This window comes from Loxodonta africana, unplaced genomic scaffold, assembly GCF_030014295.1.
Source record: "Loxodonta africana isolate mLoxAfr1 unplaced genomic scaffold, mLoxAfr1.hap2 scaffold_39, whole genome shotgun sequence".
NCBI classification, from domain to species: domain Eukaryota; kingdom Metazoa; phylum Chordata; class Mammalia; order Proboscidea; family Elephantidae; genus Loxodonta; species Loxodonta africana.
The window spans coordinates 1,939,110-1,954,959 of NW_026975102.1; the positions used below are offsets into that span (position 1 = coordinate 1,939,110).

The window sequence follows — 15,850 nt, forward strand, 5'->3', positions numbered from 1 at the left end:
ACTGGACTTCAGAGAGGCTTGTTGGCTGCTGTTCACCTGGCAGGCTTCTAGATACCAGAGTACCCTTGGGCTTGGTGCCTGCTCCTCTCTCTACTGACATCCTCCCTCTAGGATGCCTCAGTGAGTTTACTGCTGTCTATTTGTAGCTATGGACCTGAGGTTTATACCTCCATCCATTCAAACTCCTCCTGGGTCCAGACTCATATATTCAAATGTCAGCCTAACTCTCTGTATTGACCTCTTTATGCATTATAATGATACATTCCTCATATGGCCATCATGAAAAGCAAACATGAAAGGAAAAGCACAGGAGTGCCTGGCACCAGTGTAGGTACTCAATGAACATTAGCTGTTGGTATTATCCTTGACATCTCCGTGTGGGGTGAAGTTTTATTACCGGACATCTCCATGTGGCTATCTAACAGCTGCACCATGTTATCTAGGCTATGAAACAATTCTTGGTTCCAACCACCATTCCGTTCTTATCGATGAATTTCTCAAGGCTTCGGTGATGGGATTGTGTGTTTTTCCACACAATGGATGTGATTAGGAATGGTTGGCCAGGTCCTACACAATAAATTGCTCCAGCGTTCCTTTGGGTGACCATTGAGACAAGTTTCAGCCAACGAATGTAGCAAAGAATTGGAACCACTCTCAGCTGTTCATGCGAGTACTCTCAATCCAGAATATCTGGTAAGTCGACTGTTAGGGATTGAATTGTGTCCCTCCAAAATGTATGTGGAAATCCTAACCCCTGTACCTGTAAATCTGACCTTGTTAGGAAAGAGGGGGCCTGCTTTTATTATGTGAATGAGGTCATACCAATGTAGGGTGGGTCCTAAGCCTAACTCTTCTTAGTTATAAAAGGAGCAGAATACACACAGACACAAACAGGTGAAAAGGAAGACAGACAAAGAAGACAGATGCTTCTAGAAGGCCAGGAACACAAATGATTGCTGGCATCTACTAGAAGCTGAGGTAGACAAGGAAGGACCTCCCACTACAGCCATGCCCTGAATTCGAACGACTACCTGCTAAACTGTGAGAAAATAAATTTCTGTTCTTTAAAGCCATCCAGTTGTGTTATTTTTTGTTATGGAGGGACTAGGTAACTAACACACATACCCGTTCTTATAAGTTCAGCCCAGTGCAGAATAATTTTCTTCCCTCCTTGGTCTAGACCACCCGAACCTGCTCTTTCCCTGTCAGTGTCCTTTGCTTTCACCTAAGAGTTATGACAGAGTCAGCTTGATGCTGATGCATTGAAATTTCAATTTATTTTTTATTTATGATTACTATTAATTCCAGTATTTTCTACAGTTTTCAATGGAGACAGTCCTATAATCTATGAATAGCAGTTATACTTTTTCTCTTTTTGTACTAGCTTACACTTCCAGTGTTCAATGTTTAATAAAAGTAATGATAGAAGCACCCTTATTTTGTTGTTTATTAATTTTAAAGAGAATGTTCCACACGTCACCATGAACTATCGTGCTAGTTGTAGTTTTCCATGTTCGGGAACTCCTTTTCTGTTCCATATTTGCTCCTAGTCCTTATCTCTCCGTGTGATTGGATTTTATCAACCTGCTTTGCCCCCATCTCTTGAGGTGAGCATATGTCTTCTCTTCCTTCACCTATGCATGTGGTGAATGAAATTACTAAATCTTTAACGTTCACTCAAATTTGTATGCCTACAATAAAATGCCTTGATCATGGCATGTTACGTGGTTTATCCTTTGCTGGATTTCCTTTGCTGGCATCTTACGTAGGGTTTTGCATCTCAGTTACTGAGTGTGCTTGTCCTCTAACTCTTCTTCTACCTTCCTTCTCTAATTTGTTATCATTTTTAAACTAGCCTTAAGGATCAAGTTAGGGGAGTATCTCATGGTTTTCTAATCTCTGTTGACTATGTACAAGATTAAAATGACTGTTTCTTGCATGTTTGCTGGAACCTGACTGGAAACGATCTAGGTCTGCCGTTTTCTTTGTAGGGAGATCTTGAACTACTGACCCATTTTATTTAGTGGTTAAAGGCATCTTCTGGTGCTAATTTACTTAGAAAAAATTCTGATGCATGTTCTAGGTTGCTCGAATCTCATCTTCAAATATTGATTATCAGGGCTTGTAGCCTCATGGAAGGCAATTCATCAATCCCAGATTTCCCCAAAGTCAGGCTCTGCAACTCTTCCCGGTACCAAATTCCCTCATTTAAGACTTATTTGCAAAGAGACAACAGTATGCTATCTGCGCAGTTGTTTATCCACAACCTTCTTGAGTCCATAATGTGAGGATATAGTCTTCTAATACTTTTTTTGTAATTGTTCTCTTTCTTATTTTTTTTTTTTTCCTTTTTTCACTGCCAATACCCCTGCCCCCCGCCAGTCTAGTAGTTTTAAAGTTGTGCGTTTCAGGTTCAAGTCTGTAATCCAACTGAGCTTCTGTGTGTGCTGCATGTGTGCATCAAAAGAACACGCTTCTAGAAGCAGAAAGCAGGCAGTGCGACTGTTGGGTGGTTGGCGGGGGAGGGGGAGGGGAGCTGCTGCTCAGAGAGGGCGCCCGAGGGAGGCAGGAGATGCCGGGCTGCCCGCCGCAAGCCCGCAGGCTCCAAGGAGGCGGAACCCACGTGCACCATGAGCCTTTTGAGACAGGCCCAAGCCCACCCAGCTGGGTGCTAACCTCGCATCCGCCAGGCTTGCAGGTTCCACCAGGACTAGGGGAAGCCTAAGGCCAAGGAGGGCAAGGTCTAGGGTCTGGACCTGAGAACTGGTTCTGCCACTTGCGATCGCAGCGCTTATGCTGGAAAGGAGGGCAGGAAGCATATCGCAACGTGTGTCCGGACGATGACCCAGAACGGGGGAGTTGTGGTCACCCACGGACTCTGGGTCTGCATATGGAGGCCCCCAGGGTGCAATTCCAGGAGCAGAAGGCAAAGCCACAGAGGCCAAAGTGCACCTCGCCGATGCTTCCCAGGGGCATTTCCCCAAATATGGGGAGCAGTCCCTCCTCTGGGCTAGGGACTTTGTTTCCTCCATTGTCATCACTGACTGTGAGCAGACTCTAGTCTATGCAGACTAATGAGGAGTTATCAAAATGAGCTCCAAACTCCGGATTTGAGTTAAGGATCATAAATTAACACAGAGAAATATGACTTTAGCAATAAGTGACTGTTTGAAGCCCAAGTTGCCTTAAAACACGGAATTTCAGTCTTTCAGCTCCTCTGCTAATCTAGTGACTAAGAACAGGATCTCACTGGAGCTCAAAGATGTGGGGCACTGGGAATACTCTGGGTCTGTCTGCTCACGGCTGATTGCCTGATCCCAGTTTTATTATACAGCTTAAATACAGACCAGAAGAGGAGTTTGGGGCTTGACACCTGACATCTTAACACCAGTTCCTGTTTCTTGAGGAAGGAAGAGGTAAAATAAATCAGCATTTACTGTGTCCTTCTCCATCCCCGGAAGTCTTCATGAAGACCCTCTCAGGTAAGGATTGACAGGGAGTGGCTTGGTTTACTATTCGACTTTGTCCTTCAGTCACTTTGTTTATGTCCTGCATGTAAACTATTATGCATTGACAGAAGCATTCTAATTCTTATGCAGAATGACTAGACCTGCTGCAGAATGACTATATTGTGCCTCCCTTGGGCACCCCTGTCTGCGCAGCACCCCCCACCCCCAACTGCCCAACCGCCTCTCTCCTGGCATTCTGCTTCTAGAAGCATGTTCTTTTGATGCAGAGATGCAGCACACACAGAATCCCAGCTGGATTACAGACTTGAACCTGAAGACCTTATGCAGAATGACTATTTATGAACCCCTAAGCTTAGTACTAAAGCAGGTACTTACTCCTCAGAGAAGGCCCTGGGGGAGGTTGATACATGCATTCCCCAGTGCTCCTGCTGCTCTAGAAGTGCCTGAAATGCCTCTCTGGGAAAGGCCTTCAGATTAGCCTCATGGCCCACGTGGGAATTCAGGCCTATTTTTCTGTTAGAACATCTCATTTCGCTCTGAAAATTTTATTATCCAGTTTATTCACCAGACATGAGTACAGACATCTCATATTTTCAAAATAATCCCATTCTCTAATACTAATTTGCCACCAAGAGTATATTCCAAAGTGTTTGCAATAGGCTAGAAAGTCTTTCCAAAGAGGGGAGTCCTGCACCATGTTGTGCAGTGACAGCAGGGTTGGCATAATATGTTTACCCAGATACCTACCACTTTTTAAAAATTTTTTATTGTGCTTTATTTGAAACTTTACAGAGCAAATTACTTTCTTGTTCAGCCATTTATACACAATTGTTTTGTGACATTGGTGGCAATATTCATGATGTGTCCATATTCTCTTCTATGCTCCGGTTCCCCGTTTCCATCCGCCATGATTCCTGTTCCGTCCTGCCCTCTTTTCTGTGCTTTTGGGCAGGTTTTGTACTTTTGGTCTCATACACACGATTGAACTAAGAAACACTTTCTTCACGTGTGTTATTGTTTGTTTTATAGACCTGTCTAATCTTTGGCTGATCGGCAAACTTCAGAAGGTACTTTCGACTTTGTTGCTTTCCATAACTCCTGAAATTCCAAGTCTACCACCTGAAGAACTTCCTTAGTGTTTCATTTAGAACAAGTCTGGTGGCGATGAATTCTCTTAAGCGTCCTTCACCTGAGAATGTCAATATTTTTCCTTTACTCATGAAAGAAATAACAGCCTATAGAACACTGGGTTAATGTTTCTTTTCTTTCAGTGTTGAAAAAATGTTGTTTTCACAGCCTTTTGGCCTCCATGGCTACAGATGATGAATACAGAGTCATTCCAATTGTTTCTCCTGTGTGAAATGACTTGTTTTCTCTCTAGCTTCTTTGAAGATATTTTCTTGGTCCTTGTTATTCCACAATTGACAGTGAGGCATTTGGGCGTAAAATTATGTGAGTTGAACTTGTTGGAGTTTGCATAGCTTCTTGAATCTGTAAGTTTATGTCTTTCAACAAATTGGGAAAGTGTTCAGCCAGTATTTCTTCAGATACTTTTTTCTACACCACATATTTTCTCTACACCTTATGGAATTCCAATAAATAAATGTTAGATATTTTTGGATTTTTTTGAGGCTCTGTTCATTTTTTTTTTCAATATTTGTCCTCTGTTTTCAGATTGGATATTTTCAATTGAACTATTTTCATCTCATTGATCCTTTTGTCTGTCAACAGCATTCCGCTGATCAAGTGAATTTTTTATCTCTATTTTTCCTGTCTAAAATTTTCATTTGTGAATGGTTTCTATGTATTTTTCTATTTTTCTAAGGTGTGCCTGTTACTTCTTTGAGTGTGGTTAAAGTAGCTTTTTAAAGTTTTTGTCTATGATTCCAAGACTATGTCTTACTTCAATCTTACAGAAAATGTTGATGTTCTTTGTTTTAGCAATCACTTGGCCCAGTTATGTTCAGGCTGCAGGTTCTTTCCCAACTTCTGGATGCTGTGGCTCAGATGTCAGTTCAGATTTTGAAGACTTTGCAATGACATTTGGATGTAATCTATGGGAGTGTCACTCAGTCTGGGACCTTGTTGGTGTTCTAACCCATAATGCAGTTCTCAAAGGATTGATCTACTTCTTAGGGTCAGAGCAAAGCATATGCAACTGTGGGAGTGGAGGGGGGTATGAAAAACAACTTTATGGTATCCCTCTCTTGAGCCGCCTGGTCTCTGTCTCTCTAAGGCTCTCTGATGTCTGAGCAGCTACCTTCCTGGTCCACTGGCAAGAATGTTGGGGCTTTAATCTCTTCATTCTGCCGTGCAATTAAGTGACTGGGTCTGCCTATGAGGCCAAATAACGGTAAGATGGAGAAAATGTAACAGAGATTCCTCTATATTATTTGGTCCTTATATACTTAGGTCAGAGAGAAGGCACACTGTTTCTGGTGATACTTCCAAACAGGTATGGAGAAAAAGGCATTAACAGGTCGATAGCTGCATACTAGGTGTTACGGATTAAACTCTGTCTTCCCAAAATGTATATATCAGCTTGAATAGGCCATGCTTCCCAGTATTGTGCGATTATCCACCATTTTGTCAGCTGGTGTGATTTTCCAATGTATTGTAAATCCTACCTCTATGATGTTAATGAGCGAAGATTTGAAGCAGTTATGTTAAGGAGGCAGGGCTCAATCTACAAGATTAAGTTGTGTTTTAAGTCAGTCTCTTTTGAGATATAAAAGAGAAAAGAGCAGAGAGACAGGGGGACCTCAGTACCACCAAGAAAGAAGTGTCAGGAGCAGTGCACACTTTGGACCTAGGGTCCCTGTGCTGAGAACCTTCTTGTCCAGGGGAAGATTGGTGACAAAGACCTTCCCCTAGGAGTGACAGAGAGAAAAAGTCTTCCCCTGGAATTGGCACCCTGAATTTGGACTTATAGAGCCTCCTGGACTGTGAGGGAATAATTTTCTTTGTTAAAGTCATCCATTTGTGGTATTTCTGTTACAGGAGCACTAGATATCTAAGACACTAGGTACCAGGAGATGTACATTTCCCAGCTCTTTCACTCCCAGGGCCACTATGACTAAGTAGCCATTGCCATAAATCCATGTGAGCAGACTATTCTGATTACTGCTTTGACTCTACTGTCTGTTATGGTAACCACACACACCTTGTCTTTGTTGATTGAGTGCCACCACTTGGCTGCTACCACCACGGGGTCCAGTCAACTGCATTGTAGTTAGGTGTCTTAATTCAGTTAGGGCAGTTCTCACTGTGGACTCTTACTTACATAAAATAGCAACCACAGAAGTCTTCAATAATGCTAGGGCTTGCTTCCCAAATTTGTACCTCACCGCTATGGTACAAAGAGAGCCCTCTGGGCACTCCGTGTGTGGATCTGTGGGTCCAGCCTAATAAATCCATTCTAACCTGCCAGTTTCCCTCAGCCTTTGGTTACCTTCTCCTACAGTATACAATGGCAGATCTGCCATTTCCACTTGATTTATTATAGGCCACCACTTAATCCATGCTTCAGTAAACCAACCAAATAAACTATGAGATCCTTTTCTAACCTCTCAAGCTGAAACACTGAATGAAGAATCTATGCTTCCTGGGTCTATATCAATAAACTCAGACTAATCCACCTTTATGTTGCTTGCACCATTATCCCACACCCATAATAGCCATTCCCACACATATTCACCAGGTTTCTGTATGTATGTATGTATGTATTAGAAAAATCAAGCAGTTCTTTTGGAGTTTAGCATACTTTCTCCTGGGTCATACTTCATAGTTCACCTTTTGGGGCTTGTTGGGACTGAAGTCTAGGTATAGGTCTAGAAGCAAAAATGGGCAGTGGCAGTGGGATGTTCAGCCGTGTCTTATAAGACATCTGCCTAAGGTGATGCCCCAGGCAATGCCCCAGATACCACCCCAGGAGATAACTCAAACAAGACACTTCAGGCACAGCTGAGGGTAATCTCATTAGATGGAGGTGGAAGGGATAATTGTTTTACTGGGAAGGGTGCCTTAGCAGGCAAAGTTAGAGAATCTCTTCAGATGGGAGTAAGAGGTCTGGTTCTGTTAGGAAGAGTGATTCAACAGAAATTGGAGGTTCATTGTCCCCCACTTCCTGACTGTCTGCCCATATGTCCTCATCCCGAGTTTCAGGATCCCATTTCTTCCCAATCAGTGCCCTCACTCTAACTTCAGACACCATTTGAGGCTGGATATTCAATTGGCGCTTTAATTCAGTCACTCTTATGATAAGAATCTGAGTTTATTTTTGGCAGCATTAGCCTTGTTACTATAAGAAATATGGTTTTCTTTCTGGGCACAAGTGGCAGCTTTCAGATCTTGTATGTGGTGCTTCAGCTTTGAGCCCATTTCTTTCATTCACCAGTGTGACTAGCAAAAGCAGGACTAACCAAGCAGCTTCCTTATTATTCTTATTCTGACAAAATTATAGAAAAGTATCAAATATGTAATCAGGCAGAGCCTTGTCTCTCACAAATATTTGATCCAGTGGTAGTAGTATTTTGCGTATTTCTATTGTCACCTCCCACCATGGATTAGCAATAGCCTGTTTACTACTGGAGACAGTCATCAGTGCCTTTAAGACTAGCCAGACTTGAGAATCAATTCAGAAAACTCATCCTTAAGATTTGGTTCCTCTAGAACCACAGTAGGTACCAAATGTCTTAGCCTGGGATCTCTAGAGATGCAAAACTAGTGAAGAGAATATATATATATATATGGAAACCCTAGTCGCATAATGGTTAATAGCTATAGCTGCTAACCAAAAGGTTAGCAGTTCGAATCCACCAGGCGCTCCTTGGGAACTCTGTGGGGCAGTTCTACTTTGTCCTGTAGGGTCACTATGAGTTGGAAACGACTCGATGGCAATAGGTATATATATATACACACACACACATACACACATACATATATATATGCATACATATGTTAGTTGTGGCTGTTAGATGCCATCGATCCTGTGTAAAACAGAATGAAACACCGCCTGATCCTGAACCATCCTCACAATCATTGCTATGTTTGAGCCCATTCTTGCAGCCAGTGTGTCAGTTCATGTTGTTGAGCGCCTTCCTCTTTTTTTCTGACCCTCAGCTTTTCCAAGCATGATGAGCCTCTCCTGGGACAGGTCCCTCCTGAAAATATGTCCAAGGCACGTGAGATGAAGTCTCGCCATCCTTGCTTCTAAGGTGCATTCTTGGTGTACTTCTTCCAAGATGGTTTTGTTTATTCTTCTGGCAGTCCATGGTATATTCAGTATTCTTTGCCAACACCATATTTTAAATGAATCAGTTCTTCCGTTTTCCGTATTCATTGTCTAACTTGCTCAAGCATGTGAGGTGATAGAAAATATCATGGCTTTGCTCAGGCACACCTTAGTCCTCAAAGTGACATCTTTCTTTCTCAACACTTTAAGGAGGTCTTTTGCAACAGATTTGCCCAATGCAATACATTGTTTGAATTCTTGACTGCTGCTTCTGTGGGCATTGATTATGGATTCAAGTTAAATGAAATGCTTGATGACTTCAGTATTTTCTCTGTTTATCATGGTGTTGCTTACTGGTCCAGTTGTGAGAATTTTTGTTTTCTTTATGTTGAGGTGTAATCCATACTGAAGGCTGTAGTGGTTGCTCTTCATCAGTAACTGCTTCAAGTCCTCTTTACTTTCAGCAAGCAAGGTCGTATCAGCTGCATATCATAGGTTGTTAGTGAATCTTTCTCCAAAACTAATGCCATGTTCTTGTTCTTCGAAACCAGCTTCTCAGAATGTTTGCTCAGCATACAGATTGAGTAAGTTTGGTGAAAGGATACCACCATGACACATAACTTTCTGATTTTAAACCACACAGTATCCCCTTGCCCTACTCAAATGACTGCCTCTTGGTCTACGTAGATATTCCGCATGAATACAGTTAAGTGTTCTGGAATTCCCATTCTTTGCTAAGCTATCCATAATTTGTCATGAGCCACACAGTTGAGTGTGCTTCTATAGGAAACAAAAACAGGTAAACATCTTACTGATATACTCTACTTTCAGCCAAGATCCATCAGACATCAGAAATGATATCCCACATTCCATGTCTTCCTCTGAATCCAGCTTGAATTTTTGGTAGTTGCCTGTCTGTGTACTGCTGCAACTGTTTTTAAATTATATTCAGCAAAATTTTTCTTGCGTGGGATGTTAATGACATTACATTGCTCGATAATTTCCACATTGCGTTGGACCACCTCTCTTTGAAATGGGTACACATATAGATCTCTTTCAGTCATTTGGTCAGGTAGCTGTCTTCCAAATATATTGGAATAGTCAAGTGAGTGCCTCCAGCACTGCGTCCCTGTGTTGAAACATCTCATTTGGTACTCCATCAGTTCCTGGAGCCGTGTTTTTTGCCAATGCCTTCAGTGCAGCTTGGAGTTCTTCCTTCAGTACCATCAGCTCTTGATCCAATGCTACCTCCTGAAATGGTTGAATGTCGACCAATTCTTTTTGGTGTATTGAGTCTGTGTATTCCTTCCGTCTTCTTTTGATGTTTCCTGTGTTGTTCGATATTTTGCCCATAGAATCCTTCCTTCAGTATTGCACCTAGAGGCTTGAATATTTCCTTCAGTTCTTTCAGCTTGAGAAATGCCAGGTGTTTTCTTCCCTTTTGGTTTTCTAACTCCAGATCTGTTCACATTATATTATCATACTTTGTCTTCTCCAGCTTCCCTTTCAGGTATTCTGTTGAGCTCTTTTACTTTATTTTTCCTTCCATTCTCTTTAGGTACTGTACATTCAAGAGCAAGATTCAGAGTCTCTTGTGACATCCTCTTTGGTCTTTGCTTTCTTTCCTGTCTTTCTAATGACTTTTTGTTTTTTTCATATATAATGTCCTTGTTATCATCCCACAACTAATCTGGTCTTCGATCATTAGTGTGCAGTGCATCAAATCTATTCTTGAGATGGTCTCTAAATTCAGGTTTGATATACTCAAGGGCATACTTTGACTCATGGACTTGTTTTAATTTTCTTCAGCTTCTACTTGAACGTGAATATGAGCAACTGATCATCTGTTCTGCAGTCAGCCCCTGGCCTGATTCTGACTCATGGTATTGACCTTCTCCATCATCACCTTCCACAAATTTGATTCCTATCTATTCTGCCTGGAATGGTTCACGAGTATAGTCACCATTTATGTTCCTGACGAAAGGTATGTGCAATGAATAAGTCATTGGTCTTGCCAAATTCTATCAGGTAAGCTTCATTGTCATTTCTATCATCAATACCTTATTTTCCAACTGCTGATTTGTCTGCTTTGTTTTCAACTTCGCATTCTAATTACGTAATTATCAGTACATCTTGATTGATGAATGCATCACGTTTGATCAGTTTCAAACTGCGGAACTTGGTAAAAACCTTCAACTTCTTCATCTTTCACATTCATAATGTGTGTGTAAATTTGAATAATAGTCTTATTAACTGGTCTTCCTGGTAGGCCTGTGAATATTATCCTATTGTTCGTAGTGTTCTACTTCAGAAAAGATCTTGAAATGTTCTTTTTATCGATGAATATGATGCCGTTCTCTTTAGTATCTCAATCCTGGCATAGTAGAACATATCATTGTCTAGTTTAAAAGGTCCAAAACCAAGCTATTTCAGCTAACTAATGCCTTGGATTACTGACCTTTATGCATTCCATTTCATTTTTGATGACTTCCAATTTCCCTAGATTCATACTTCCTTCATTCCACGTTCTGATTATTAAAGGATATTTGCATCAGTTTCTTCTCATTATGAGTTGTGCCCCATCAGGAAACGTCATTAAAGTGGGATCTACTTTGAGGAGGTAGCTCTTCCCCACTTGTATTTTGAGTGCCTTCCAACCTAAGGGGTTATCCTCTGTCATTCCATCAGACAGTGTTCCAGTACTATTTGTAAGATTTCACTGGCCAGTTGTTTTTAGAAATAGGTCACTAGGTCCTTTTTCCTAGTCTGTCTAAATCCAGAGCTCCACTCAAACCAGTCTACCATCGGTGAACCTGGTGGTATTTGAAATACCGGTGGCATAGCTTCTAACATCACAGCAACATGCAAGCCACCACACTACAACAAACTGACAGAAGAGTGGTGGGAGTTAAAAATAAGAAGAACCAAAAAGAGTGCTTCTTCCATGTCTGCTGATTTAGAGGAACCATGAAAAATTGTCAAGTGAAGAGTGATTCAGAGAAAAACATGGGTAGAATGTGACCTAATTTCCATAAAAACAAACAAATGAATGTACTTACATGTGTCCCGGCAAAAAGAAGTATGTAAAAGGGTACATATGTATCTTTGGACACTGGACACTTTGGGGGAGCAGGTACAATATACTTATGTGGGGATGGCTCTTATTATAACTTCTGTATACAAATATCTGTTGTTAAATGTGTTATAAGAATGTAAAACCTTTTAAAGTTTAATAACATCATACGTGTATGTGTGTGTATTTGAAACTTTTTTTTTTTTTTTACTATTTTATATATGTGTTTTTTAGTTATCTAGTGTGGCTATAGCAGAGATAGCACAAGTGGATGGCTTTAACAAACAGAAACTTATTCTCTCACAGTTTAAGAAGCAAGAAGTTTGAAGTCAGGGCGCCAGCTCTCAGAGAAAGCTTTCTCTCTTTGTGGCTCTGGGGGAAAGTCCTTGTCATCCATCTTCCCCTGGCCTAGGAAATTCTCAGCGCCTGGACGCTGGGTCAAAAGGACATGCTCCACTCCAGGCACTTCTTCCTTGGTGGTATTAGGTCCCTCTCATTTCTGCTCACTTTTCTCTTTGTATCTCAAAAGAGACTGACTCAAGACTCACCCTAATCCTGCAGATTGTGTCCTCCCTCATTAACCTAACTGCCTCTAATCCTGCCTCATTAACATCACAGAGGTTAGAATTTACAACACATAAGTAATCACATCAGATCACAAAATGCAGGACAACCACACAATACTGGGAATCATGGCCTGGCCAGGTTGACACACATTTTGGGGGACACTATTCAATCCATAACAATAGAGAAAACACTGTCTTCAATGCCAGATTCAGAGACTTTTATCCATCTATGAAGGGCAAACACAGAAATTGAACAAAATTCAGACCAGCGAATTATTGCTTGCTCTTGTAACTAATGACTTCTTCTGGTCTCTATGCCTCGAAATGGCCAAAAAGAATTCTGAGGATTAATTCAGTTATTGCTAAAACATCTACTGAATTTGCATGTCTACAGGTAAGGAAGAATGCTTGACACCGTGTGTGATTCATTAAGTAACACAGGGACTCTTAGACTATTGTTCTCCTTCTCTGATATGCCACTATCACCTTCTCCCCTTGTTGCTCTCCTGAAAAACCCACACTTGTATATTCTAGGCTTTTTTTCAGGATTGAATTTGCAGGAAGTTAAAGATATATCTTTGAAAGATAAAGAAGACTTTGGCCACATTGTCTTTAGACAGTCGAACTTCCCAGCCAGCCTCTGTGCAGGATGGGAATTCACAATCCCTCCTACTCAGTACCTCTGAGCAGGACGGGATTTCTGTTTCATTATCAGGCGACTGTGGAATTCACCCCTCTTCAGAAAACTTACTTTCCTTTGCCTCAAACTGTCCCTCTCAGGATCTGTCACGGTCACTCTGAGAAATTCACATGGGCAGCCTGTATGGAAGTGCCCATCCTAGAGGCCCTGCCCTCCCTTCCTTGCTCCACAGGGCTTCCTCTGACACTTGGGGTCGCATCTCCCAGGGAGTACACACCTCTGGCACTTCCAGGGATTCCCAGGCCCTGGGATACTGTGCATGGGACTTGGAACTCAATCTGTTTCTTCCCATCCTCACCTTTGGTTATCTGTGTTCTGTCTTCACCAGATTTAGGAGGCCTTGTCTTCTCTTTGCTCGTTTCATCTCAGTCAGGCTTTTCTATTCCAACTCTCTGATCTCAGAACAGATCAGGTTAGACCACAGAAAAGAGAGAGACCAAGCAAACATCACTGATCTGTGCAGAAGCTGCTGAGAAGGGATTTGATTCTCATTGGTTTAGGGTTTTATGCCCACTGCTCACCGGCAGGCAGGTTCCCCCCAGAGTCTGGCTTCTGTCTGGTACCTTGTACTACAAAGAACTCAGTGACCAGCCCACCTTCACAATCACACCTCCCTTAGAGCTATCTTTGCAGAGGCTCTTTGTCATACTTCCATGTCCCACTGAAATCCTATTTCTCTTTCCTTACAAACATTATGCTCATTCTCAGGGCCCTGAGACCTCATCTGCAGATGAGTCTTGTCCTCTTCTCTCCTTGGTGGGGGAAGCTTTTGAGTGGACCTCATGTCTTCGGACAGCTATCCTGGGGCTTCTTCCACCCTGGTGCCGTAGGGCTGCATCTCTCTTTGTACTAGAAGGGGTGTGGAAGGGGCACAAGGCTAAAAGAGGATGGATTTTCCAGGTGAGGTGGGTTTAAGAAGCTTGAATGAACTTCTTCCCTGAAGAGTGCATATTTTGCAGTCCAGACATCCTGCTTCTCTCAGTCTAAGAGTCCTAGCACGTCTTCAGGTGCTTTCTCCTTTGACCTTGAGGCCATGCCTGCACCCTCTGCAGCCAGGTCTCCCACATGTGTAGCAGCACGAGTAGGTGTGGTAGCCTGTTCAGCCCCTGTCTCCTCCTCCAGATGCTCCTGGAGGTGCCTGGCTCTTCTTGCCAGGACTCCAGGATGCTGACCAGGGACTCAGTGTTGGTTAAAGGATGTCGGCCAGTGACCACGTGTCCTCATTTCCTTTGAAGGCTTAGGCTAGTTGCCTGGGCAGAAGACAGCCAAGGTCAGTCTGAGCCTAGACACCTAGTGACCGACCTGTGACACTGCAGCGAGTGATAGATGTTAATTTCCATACTCAGGTATCCGCAGGTGGTGGATTCAGAGTGGTCGGAGGAGAAGTGTAACTAGAGATAACACACTCATGAGGGCACGGGCCAAAGGTCAGGGAAAATAGCTGAGGTCGTGGAGCTCTAGCGGAGCCAGTCTAGGGCACAGGCCTCCCTCCTGTATGTGGCAAAGAGGCGATCCATGTGCCGCCTTCTGCAGACTCTGGACTGCTGGGGCCCTGGTTGCCCAGAATTCGGCCTTGTCTTTGGAGAAGTGACGCGCATGCAGTGTGCCACCGGGGGCTGTGGCCCAGCAGAAGCAAAATCTTGACAATGGGGGCTTCAGTTGACTTTGCCTGTGCTCTCCTTTGGCTGAGTGACATCGTGTGTTTCCTAGCAGGTGAAGGCATTCGTGCAGAGAGGCGATTTCCATGCGTGCAGCAAAGTGTGTGCTGAGATGATGAGTCGCTGGAGACCAGGGTGGACTCTTCAGACCCAGGATAGGCCTCTGGCAGGTATGTGTCAATGTTTTCTGCCCATGGCACTCACCCGGGTATTTGCATAGAATGTCATCAGCGGAATTAGTAGTCTCCGGAGAGGCTGCCACATGTCAACAAGCTTCACCTGGCCAGAGTACACCCGTGATGTAGCTCCCCAATCAGTCACCTTCCCCCTTTGCTCTTTCGTCTCTAGGCACTCTATCAGGCACTCCAAGCTGGGAAGTGACTCAGGGAGAGAAGGAAGAGATTTCAGAGAATGAACACATATAGAGAGAGAGGCAAGAGATGCTGAGTGAGGATGTCTTGCGTACTGATATCCTGAGGAAAGTGGGAAAATTGGACCCTGGCCTGCTCTGCCAATGCCGTGAAGCAGTCCGCACCAGGGGCTCCCTTGTGCCTGCGTAGCCTTTCCCAGGGTGTGCTCAAATCCTGTGACCACTAGGTGTCCTAGGTCACAATGGAGGACCCTGTGTCATCTGCCTGGCGGACTGGATCTCTGCCATTGGCTGAGTCTTGTCACCAGGCCCATCATAAGCTCTGCCCACTCTTCCGGTGGGGAGACTCTCTCCATGGTGATGGCAAAGAAACCTTAGTCCCGCCCACCTGGCCTTGACGTCACCTACCTGGCCTGCTGACCCTCACTCAGACCTCTGTGTCGATCAAAATGAATGTTCACCAGTGGCCCGGTGTCAGCATCTGGTATAAAGGATTCGGGACCTTGCCTGAGGCAGAAGGCAGCCTAGGTCTGCGGGTACCTGGAAGTCTAGTGACTTGTGACGCTGCTGCCAGTGAGAAATGGTGACTCCCACACTCACATATCCCCTGGTGGCAGAATGATAGTGATGGGTGGAGAAACATCGCTCCGGAGCACTCGCGCAGTGGGGCACCGGCCAGAGGCCAGGGCCAGTAGTGGACGTCGCGGAGCTGAATGGCGAGCCAGTGAAGGGCCCAAGGATTTCTCCAATGAGGCAAAATGCAGATCAAGCCAAGGAACA

At 43.5% G+C, this 15,850-nt stretch overlaps 1 long non-coding RNA gene across 4 annotated transcripts in view; it reads left to right on the forward strand.

Annotated features, from left to right (window-relative positions):
• LOC135229559 (uncharacterized) overlaps nucleotides 1-15,456 on the forward strand; it is an 847,392-nt gene extending 831,936 nt beyond the window's left edge. For 3 of the 4 annotated variants that reach the window (XR_010320245.1, XR_010320248.1, XR_010320247.1), the window contains 2 exons: nucleotides 3,335-3,482; nucleotides 10,513-12,236. This is a non-coding gene — a long non-coding RNA (uncharacterized LOC135229559). Of the gene's footprint in view, nucleotides 1-3,334; nucleotides 3,483-10,512; nucleotides 12,237-14,752 lie in introns of those variants that run through there. The other variant, XR_010320246.1, reaches the window with a different exon arrangement.
• Nucleotides 15,457-15,850: the final 394 nt, after the last annotated feature.